The 9,566-nt window shown below is 40.6% G+C and overlaps 1 long non-coding RNA gene across 1 annotated transcript; it reads right to left on the bottom strand.

The window, feature by feature from the left end:
• Nucleotides 1–4,669: 4,669 nt before the first annotated feature.
• LOC117283073 lies at nucleotides 4,670–7,036 on the bottom strand. Its single transcript, XR_004514075.1, has 2 exons — nucleotides 6,981–7,036; nucleotides 4,670–4,858 (listed from the first exon to the last, which is right to left on the bottom strand). It is a non-coding gene; the product is annotated as an uncharacterized LOC117283073 (long non-coding RNA).
• Between the last annotated feature and the right edge of the window lie 2,530 nt (nucleotides 7,037–9,566).

The raw sequence follows: 9,566 nt of genomic DNA, 5'->3' as shown, positions 1-9,566 counted from the left end.
TCCAGCTGTGAGATGACGTGGCAGAACTTGATCCGCTCACTGTTAATGCCGGCCAAGGTGAATTGCGCCTCGGCCTGGGCGAACCAAACGGCTGGTCTCTCAGGCCAGAACGGCGGGAGCTGCATGGCCATTCTGGGCACTTCTGCTGATGAGCTGTCTGCCTCGTCCATGCTTAGTTGGGGTCACCAATGTGGGAAGTCATATGAAGAGATAACCACACGTGCTTCCAATCACGTCGGGGTCACCAACGTGGGATGTCGTATGAAGAGACAACCACTAGTTGAACTGTCCTACAGGATTTATTGTAGCTGCACAGTATACACAGACGGATAATAACAATAGTGAACTCACTGGACTAGAATTGTAGAACTGTAGAATCTAGAACCATAACTGTCAAAGTCAAAGTCACATTGCGACTGACGGTCAGTCAGTCAGTAAGTCTTGGTGTCGAGCCCCATCTGGGGCTCATGACCAGATATTAATTTTACCGTTTGACAGTTACGGTTTTGTTGTTGTGGGGCGCCCTCTCTGACGAGAGGACGGGTCTGTCTTGTGCATATGCTGCTGGCCATTGCCAGAGCGATCTTTCTCGGGTCCGAATCCCTTGGTACTCGCGACCGTATTTTACTGTCTCAGATTTGAGACTTCCCTTTTCGTCGCCTCCTACGACTCGCAGGGTCACGGTGGGGGTATTCGACCCCGCCTCCACACGGGAACTATCACTCTCTAACTCAGTGTATCTTCTTATGTAGCCTAGAGTCGGACATATAGAAAATATGTCACTGTCAGTATTGTTGTAGGCTTTGCCTAGCAACCGCTGTTTACTCATCGTTGCTAAGCAATGAAGCTTGAAGCTTGAATGTGGGCAGCTCCCACAGGTGTTTTATTCCAAAAACTGGCCGACTGACCATCGGTCGTAATATCAGACTCAGACTCAAGGCAGGCGTTCCTGGGGGATACAAATAAGGGAACCTGGCCCTCCAGGGTGGTGGACTCTCAGATCTGAGAGAGTAGAATGTGGTTGAGTCGTGCGGGACTCAGACCTGAGAATGACTGCTGACGTAAAATAACAGACCCAACCTCTCATCAGAGAGGATGTTATATAAGGACTATAACCTCAAGTGCTCAGTTTGAAAAAGATATTCTCCTCATGGGTCTTGAGGGACTTGTTACCAAAACGAACTGATTGGTGGTAAACCGCCAGTCGTAAACTGACTGACTCTGACCCTGACTGAAGGCAGGCCGTTGTACAGGAGTCTGTGAAGAGAAAACTTGGTTGGTGCAGTTGAAGAATCCCCATTGTTAAGATCTGTTACCAGGAAACAACTAGTGTCAGCAAACTGGAAAGACTTAATGTGTGCTTCAGTGATTTGTAAAGTGTAAAGATTAGTGATGGCTCTATAATTAAGTGTAGTCACAATTCATATGCCGAAGTGGTCAGTAAATCCAGTCTCCAATCCCAAACCATGTTGAGAGTCACTCAGCACGTGACAGTATTAATATCTGTAGATGTGATGATTAGGGGAAAAGATAAGAAGCTATATCAGTGGACCTTTTCAGCAAAAGAATACAGACTGAAAGTGGACAAGAGAGAGAGGGGGTGAGTGAAGATTTCAGGGGACCTAAACACAAAAATCAGGGGAAAAGTATGTGATCATCTCACACTAAGCATCATAAGGTCATCCTCTGTTCCATCCATCTGAATTTTGGGCTTCCAACTCTTCTACACCCATCAGGTGTTTGGAGGGTGGATATCTTTTAATAGGGTTATCATCCCGCATTTGGATAACATGGCGTGCCCATAATAATTTCCCAATTTTTATGGTTTTAACAGTGTCAGGTTCAGAAAATAGTTCATATAATTCCTTGTATCTTATATGCCAGAATCCGTTCTCACGCAATGGGCTGGATATTCTTCAAAGTACCTCAGGCTTTCCTCAGTACTCCTAGTTAATGTGCAACTTTTGCCCCTGTATATCAGTAAGGTCTCAGCAGCATTTTATACAATCTCAATTTAGTGCTCATAGGGAGAAAATGAGACTTAAATTTTCCTTTAAGTCCATGATAGCATTTATTAGCCAAAATTATTTCGTTACTGAGCTCTTTAGCCATACTATTACCATTTGTCACTGTTGTTCCAAAATGTTTAAATTTTGTACTATTTCAAAGTTACAGCTTCCAATCTCTATCTTATATGGTTTTATAGATCTTTGGTTACATGCATACACTTTGTTTTTGGGCCCCATTTTATTTGCAACATCTGAGAGTGCAAAGAATGCTTCCTTAACACAGATTGCTGTCTGGCCCACTATATCAATATGATCAGCATAAGCCAATATCTGTATTGGCTTTCTATAAGTAGTGCCATTTGTTTCAAGTTGTGCATCCCTCATTACCTTCTCTAAAGCAAAGTTAAATAGTAAGCATGCCGCCAAACTGTTTCCCTGTCGCAAACCAGTTTGTGCTTCTAGGGATTCTGATATATCATTTTTAACTTTTACTTTGCATTTTACAGTTTTCACTGTAGCTTTTGTCAACCGTAACAAGTTCTATTTGGATTCCAAGTTCTTCCATTGCCTTAAGGAGTGTATTTCTTTTAATAATTGAATAAATAGTAACTTTTATACACATAAAAAGTAAGTAAAGGTATCCCTGTAACAGGCCGTGGTGACCCATAGGGTTGTGAGATGTTGAAGTTCCCACATCTTATAGACAATCAGCTCATAGATGGCGGCAAGGTTGTCAGCCCTATGTGCTGGCCACCCTTTACCCCCAAGAATATTCCTGGTACTTATTTCTGTTAGAGGCTGAGTCGACCCCAGGGCCATAGTGCGGCTGGAAGGATTAGGTCAATTGAAAAAAATCCAATGACCTCATCGGGACTTGAACCCGCAACCTTGTAGCATAATGCCTCAACCAACTACGCTACTGCCTGCCCCGTCTTTTATACACATGGTTTTGTAAAATTAAGGCAAATGTGACCTAATTTATTATTTCTGAAAGGGCAAAATTCTGTAACTGAATTGTCCATAATGCAGGTGGGCACTGTATTGTAATTCCCATAGCTGGTTTGATGTATTGAAATGAATTCACTGTGGGCACTTGAATAGGCATTACAGTATACTTCTTACCTTTACCTTCATCAGTTAAAAGCCTCTAGCTTTGATGTGTGTTATAGCTACATACTATTATACAAACAAAAGCATGTCTTCATTATGTTGATATGTATGTTCATTTCCCAGTTTGAAGAGGTTTCCATCAGTTCAGGATGAATATTTCACAATGCAGTGTACTTAGTTCCACTAAACATCAGTTCTGCCACATTGCAGATCTGTGTAAGGTATTGTTTAATGTAGTCATTAGTGATATGTACTAGCTTTACAGTTTACATCAGTGACTACAGTGCACTGACTTCTACTTCCTGCATTGCTAAATCATACTCAGAAATTAGCAATTCTATCAGGTCACAGAAGTCTGAAGCGGATAGCAAAAGAGAGTAAATAAGGAAGCAAAAGCGAAAGAAGAGAGACGGTTTGTTGGAAGTGTGTTGTGCAGCACTTAAAATTAATGTGATTCCATAAAAATAAAAGTTGCTCTCCCAAATGGGTAGCAAATATTCTCCAACATGGGAATTCAAACTTTTTGAAAATATTTGTTTATTCATTGCTAAATACTACAGTAAATAAGACAGTGAAGAATACTATCTTCAGGGATATGATACCGTATAGTGTGGTATAAATTAATTTGAGCTAGAATTGCTGGGATTTTGGACTTTGTCCATTGACCAGTATTTTTTCTAAGGTACCCAGCTGAGTAACGGGGGCACGTGATAGCATAGTTGGTTGAGGCACTATGCTACAAGCCAGAAGGTCGAGGGTTCAAGTCCCAATGAGGTCATTTCAATTGACCTAACCAATCCGGCCGCACTATGGCCCTGGGGTCGACTCAGCCTCTAACAGAAATGATTTTTTTTTCCTTGGCACTACAGCCCCAGTGGCCTAGGCCTACCTCCATGAACTCCGTTCACTTCGGTTTTTCTAGATCGTACACATACGGTAGGACTCCTTGGGCGAGTGATCAGCTCGTCGCAAAACAAAAATGATTACCAGGTATTAATTAAATAATTTTCCTTGGGAGTGAAGAGCGGCCGGCGCGTAAGGCTGACAACCTTAACGCCATCTGTGAGCCGATTGTCTAGATAATTTGGGACCCTCAACGTCTCACAACCCTATGGGCCTTCACGGCCTGTTACAGGGATAGCTTTACTTTTCTTTTTACCCAGCTGAATGTCTTCCCCCCTCACCTGAAGACGGAAACAGATCCAGTTTACGAAACGTTGTGTTTTCTAGTTTCTAGAAAACCAGACGGACAGAATAAAAAACTAATTCTGAGTTGTACACCATCATCAGCACCCTTTAGAATTTAATTTCAGCGAGTTTAGCCCACAGTTACAATCTCATTATCTGTGCATTACTTATAAAAATATTTTCACTACATAACCCTAATTAAATTGTTGGGTTTTGTACAAAAAGATGCTGTGTTGTGTCACTATAATTCATTACAGATTTCTTTATATATAATTGCAATTCATTAGTGCTATCTGGTAATAAACTACTGCTACAGTGTACGTGTACTTCGTGATCGATTCATTATTCCTGGATTCTAGTTCTTTTTTTTTTTTTTTTAAATAAACTTGACCGGGTCACATGTCGCCTTATCCTAGGTCCATCATCGTTGCTTCTCATTGTCTGTCCTCAAACAATGGGTTGGACTTTTGAAAAAATAGTGGAAGTAGATTGCTCTGAACTTAATGACCTCACAGATGTAAACGAACTGAATTCGAATCCATTGTAGTTGTCTGAAAAGAGAAGAGAACTGTTTATTTAATGTGGTTAAAATTGTATGTAGATATATCATTGTGCTATTAATTTACATTAGCTTCCTGTTAGGACCTCTCAGATCACATGGTCTATTGGGAACTGTCTGTTTAATATAATTATAGAAGTATTGTTGAGATCCTTCAGTGTAGTGTGTAGAAAGCATTGAGAAGGGCACGAGACAAAGTAAGCTCATAATGCTTCTGTCTTGATCAGATATCAATGGATCGTGAAACAAACGAGACGCAATATATAGTCGGTTGTGTTTTGTGATTATTTGTAAACTCTTCTGTTTTGTAACAGGCTGGTACTAAATTTTTCCCACATTTTTATTTTTAGCGAAAATTTCCTACTTGTTGAAGCAGAAATTAAGGCATACTAATTAAATTATTTTATTTCACAAAGAGGGTAGGTGAGTAGCAAATTATTACTGCATTGTCTTCAGTTTAAAACCAAGGGCGCACGTATCAGGTTGTGTTGGACAGTTTTGTATATCACGGTATGTGGTGGCTATCTACACAACAATTAATGAAATACTGCAGAGCAGAGAACGTTGTCAGTCGGTCGGTCGGTCGGGCGGTTCTAGCCAACAATCATTCTTGGTTCCGGGTCCAGGGAACTTACCCCCCCCCCTTTTTTTTGCGGCTCGCCTCCTGCAGTGTCTGGATTAATCTGTCGTGATACAATGCCGCTGCATGTTCAGTGTTGTGGTATACTATATCCACAAATTAATGCTGAAGCTGCTGTCTCTTTTGTTTTGTTTTTAAGTAATTTTTGTGTAGACGGCCACTATATACGTATATACAAAGGTTGAACAAAATAATGGAAAAATTACAGACACTGCACATTTCTTTATTAATATATACACACACAAACTACGTGGCATGAGTCCCAAAGCGAACTTAATGCCAAGTTTTGCGGATAGAGGATGTCGCGTGGTTAGCCCAACGGATCCCCATAGCCGTTAATTTCGGTTCTCTAGACCGGAGCCGCCATTTTTCCATTCAAGTAGCTCCTGAATTATCCTCACGAGGCTGAGTGGACCCCGTTCCAGACCAACTATTTTCCAGAAAATCTGGTAGCGCCGGGAATCGAACCTGGACCTCTGGATCCGTAGCCAGGAACTCTTGACCACTATACCACAGAGGCGATATATATAATTCATTATGAAAAGGAATGGGAGAGAATGGTAAGAAAGCACAAAAGCGAAGTGGAAATAAACTTAGGTGACTAATCATTTCTAGGTGTAAGTGTACGTGTATAATAGATGAGCTCCAGGTTTTAAAAATATTGATTTATTTGAGATGCCAGAGCGTAAGGCCAAGGAGGCAAAGTCAAGCACCCCGAAGTGTAAATTGTAAAGGACCCGAATAAGAATTTAATTAATTCACCGCAGGTTGACAATTAAGTTGCTCCAAAAAGCACTAGAAACCCGTCAGGATATACTCGTATGATAACTTGCTAAACTAAGAGACAGGAAGTGACGCAGTTCCTCATCTGCATAATCAGAAGGTTAACGCCCGGTAGGAATGAAATGTTTACGTTTGTCTGATAGAATGACCTGGGTTTTTAGACATAAGTCTATAGTGTTCAATTAAAAAAATCCTCAGAGAAAGTCCCTAATGGGTCTTCTTCCATACTGTATCAAGGAGCTCTTCCGTTGTTGTATTGTCTCTCAGTAGTGAACATTTAATTATATAAGTTCAAACTGAAAATCTTTTCTGCCTAGTAAGACTCAAAGAGACAGGTTATCCTTTTCATTTCCTGTTAAAGGAGAGTTTCCAGGAAGTAATTTTTTGGTAACATATCAAAGGTCCAAACAGAAATTCTATGAATGGAATAAAAAAAATTTGACCATAGTATATTAATACAATTGTTGAATTTCTGGACATTGTCCGGGCATAGGGACTAGCTCTATGGGCCCAACTGAGTAGGATTTTACCTGAAGGTTGAGACGGAATCCAGTTTCCGAAACGTTTTTAAATAAAAAAAAAATAGGACGATGGATGTCAAAAAGTCTCTATAAACTAAACGGATAATTACCTGTAAATATTAACTCAAAACCTGTAATTAAATTCTGAAAGCTATTTTATAAATACATACAGCATTTGTATTCTGGAAGACATTTTTCAGAACTTCATTCTGCGACATGATCATTTCAGGCCAGTCTTGCCAACGTGCTGATTTTACCCCCTCCCCAAATAAACGGTTTTAGTACTTCATTTAATTTTTGTTTCATTAATCGGTGTTTTAAAGACGTGTACTTATTATTAATAACTTGAAATTTGATTGTGTTGCTGGTTCTGCATATCCGTTACAATGTCAGGAACCAGCTGGGGCTCACAACGGATCTAACTGGCGTCCCCACATCCTACTGGTCTTGCAAGTCACGTAATCTGCCACAAGGCAAGTCTTATTCTCAGATTTCTGAAAACCTAGTGCCCCCGGCCTACACTGTTAGTGCCGAACTCCTGTAAGCTCCACGATATCTCTATTATTTACTGGGGCTTTCCTTCCAGGTATTGCTTTTCGTATAATATTTCCCAAGACATCTGGGCACCAGCTGCCCGAAACATTCGAAAAGAAATGCCATTTTACCTTCACATCTCTGTACTCAGGTTACAGCTACTCATCAATTAACACTTCAAAACAATGTAAAAGCAGTAAAAATAGGGACTCCCACGGTGCGAAATATATGCAGAATCAGGCTAATTGGATATTGTGTGGCATTTGCTATTATCATTATTATTATTACAGCTAGCCTGCAGCTGTCACGGTGACGTAACTGTTGCAATAGAAACAGTTCAGTTTAAATGTTCCGCTGAAGTGACAATTTTTATCGCATACCAAAATTAAGAACCGCACGGTCGATATCATTTGATTAATTTATAGAAATATCCTGAATCCCACTATGTAGGGCCTCGTGATATCATCTGTTTCACTTCATGAACCTGAATCATGATAACATTCGAACGCACTCAGACTCCTTACGTTTTGATTTTCCTTGGCGTCAATTCATTACAGAATTAGTCGTGTGTAGAGTGACTTAAAGTGTTTCAGCAGTCAGAGCTTAATTAAATCTGAGTAAGCCTACATCCATCTCCATTTTCTAAATTTTTTTTTCTGTGGACACTGCGTTATAAATACAGAACATCTTTCCAAAGTAAATTGATAATTGTTAGTGTAAATTGCCATTATTAACTATTCACGAGAAAGCCGGCTCAAACTGAATTGCAGCTAAAAAGCAACACGTAAGACAATGCTCCCCAAACTTGTCAAAGCTGACAGAGCAGTGGCATGTTTTCCTTCACAGGAAGTGTGTAAAATAGACGAATATCTGCCAGATCATATATACGGTCGCCCTTTCGTGTTTGCTGACATGCCATCGTCCAAAGCACTCAGCAGATTGCGAAGAAGTTTGGAATTCGGGTCATAGGATGTATTTTGTTTTGAGAACATCAACCCACTCTAAACTGCTACTTCACACAAAGCTCAAATCAGACTTAACCGGATTTGTTAAAAACGGCCCTTCTTAATTTAATAAAAGCTGGATGAAGACGAATTATAGACCTCAGTAAGGACTGAAGTCTTTTAACCATTTCTGTATGTGATAAATATTGAACGTACATCCCACTGTTACTTTGCTTTTGGGCCAAAATGAAGGTTTGAACTTGATTAACGATCCCCGGGTTTATTGCTGTTTGTGAGGGTGGTATAGTTTCTTCGCGTGATATTTTGGATGTAATGCAACATTGTTACCTCCCATAACCAGTACTGTAGGCCTTCTTCATCGAGCTGTCATACGACAACAATGGCGCTATTCAATTGTTATTTTCACGAGAGCAGTTCCCAATTATGGTTTTGATCGTTTTATTTGTGCTCCAATTCCTCCTCCCCAAACTGAACTCTGCTTGTTGCCAGCTTCATGCTGATTTCTTGTCTGTCTTACTCTTCCAACCTGAAGATGGAGACAGTATGCTCCTCCGAAACGTTGGTTGGCTTCGCGGGTATACCCAGCGTTATATATCAGATGAAAAAATTCTTTATTACCTAGTTACATTATACATATTTATAACCAGTTGTGTTATTCAGTTGTTAGAATAAGTTGCTACTGCAGTTTTACGCTTCACATGAGTGAAGCCAAACTGAATGTTGAGGGCCAATCCTAAAAATATTTAATTTTATGGTTTTGTGGGAGCATCCCCACAGCGTCTGGCAGACAACCGTCACCCCTTTCAGAAACTACCAAACTGGCAGCTGTGAGTCTGAGTCTGAGCCTGAGTCTGAGTCACGTTGCAACTGACGGTCAGTCAGTCTGTCTGTCTTGGTGTCGAGCCCCAGCTGGGGCTCATGACCAGATATTTCTTTTGAGTGAAAGTTACTGTCTTGTCTATGTGTAGCGCCCTCTCTGACGAGAGGTCGGGTCTGTCATTTGTTAGTCAGTCTGTTTTAATATGTCCACTGTCTGTATTTACATAGATTTATACTCGTAATACACACTTATTTCTTGCTTATATGTACAATATATACACGCCTCTGTCAGTCCAGGCTCAGTACAGCAGATTACGCCCTATTTCTGGTATTATTCGCTACCACGGCAGTCTAGTCACTTGAACGGTCGTATGCCTGACCGCCGCCAAGTTTAAGCCTCTTATACTTTCTGTGGCGGGCTTCGCCTTGTCCGATGTT

This window comes from Cryptotermes secundus, unplaced genomic scaffold (assembly GCF_002891405.2).
Source record: "Cryptotermes secundus unplaced genomic scaffold, Csec_1.0 scaffold1139, whole genome shotgun sequence".
NCBI classification, from domain to species: domain Eukaryota; kingdom Metazoa; phylum Arthropoda; class Insecta; order Blattodea; family Kalotermitidae; genus Cryptotermes; species Cryptotermes secundus.
This window is presented reverse-complemented; position numbering and strand designations above follow the sequence as displayed.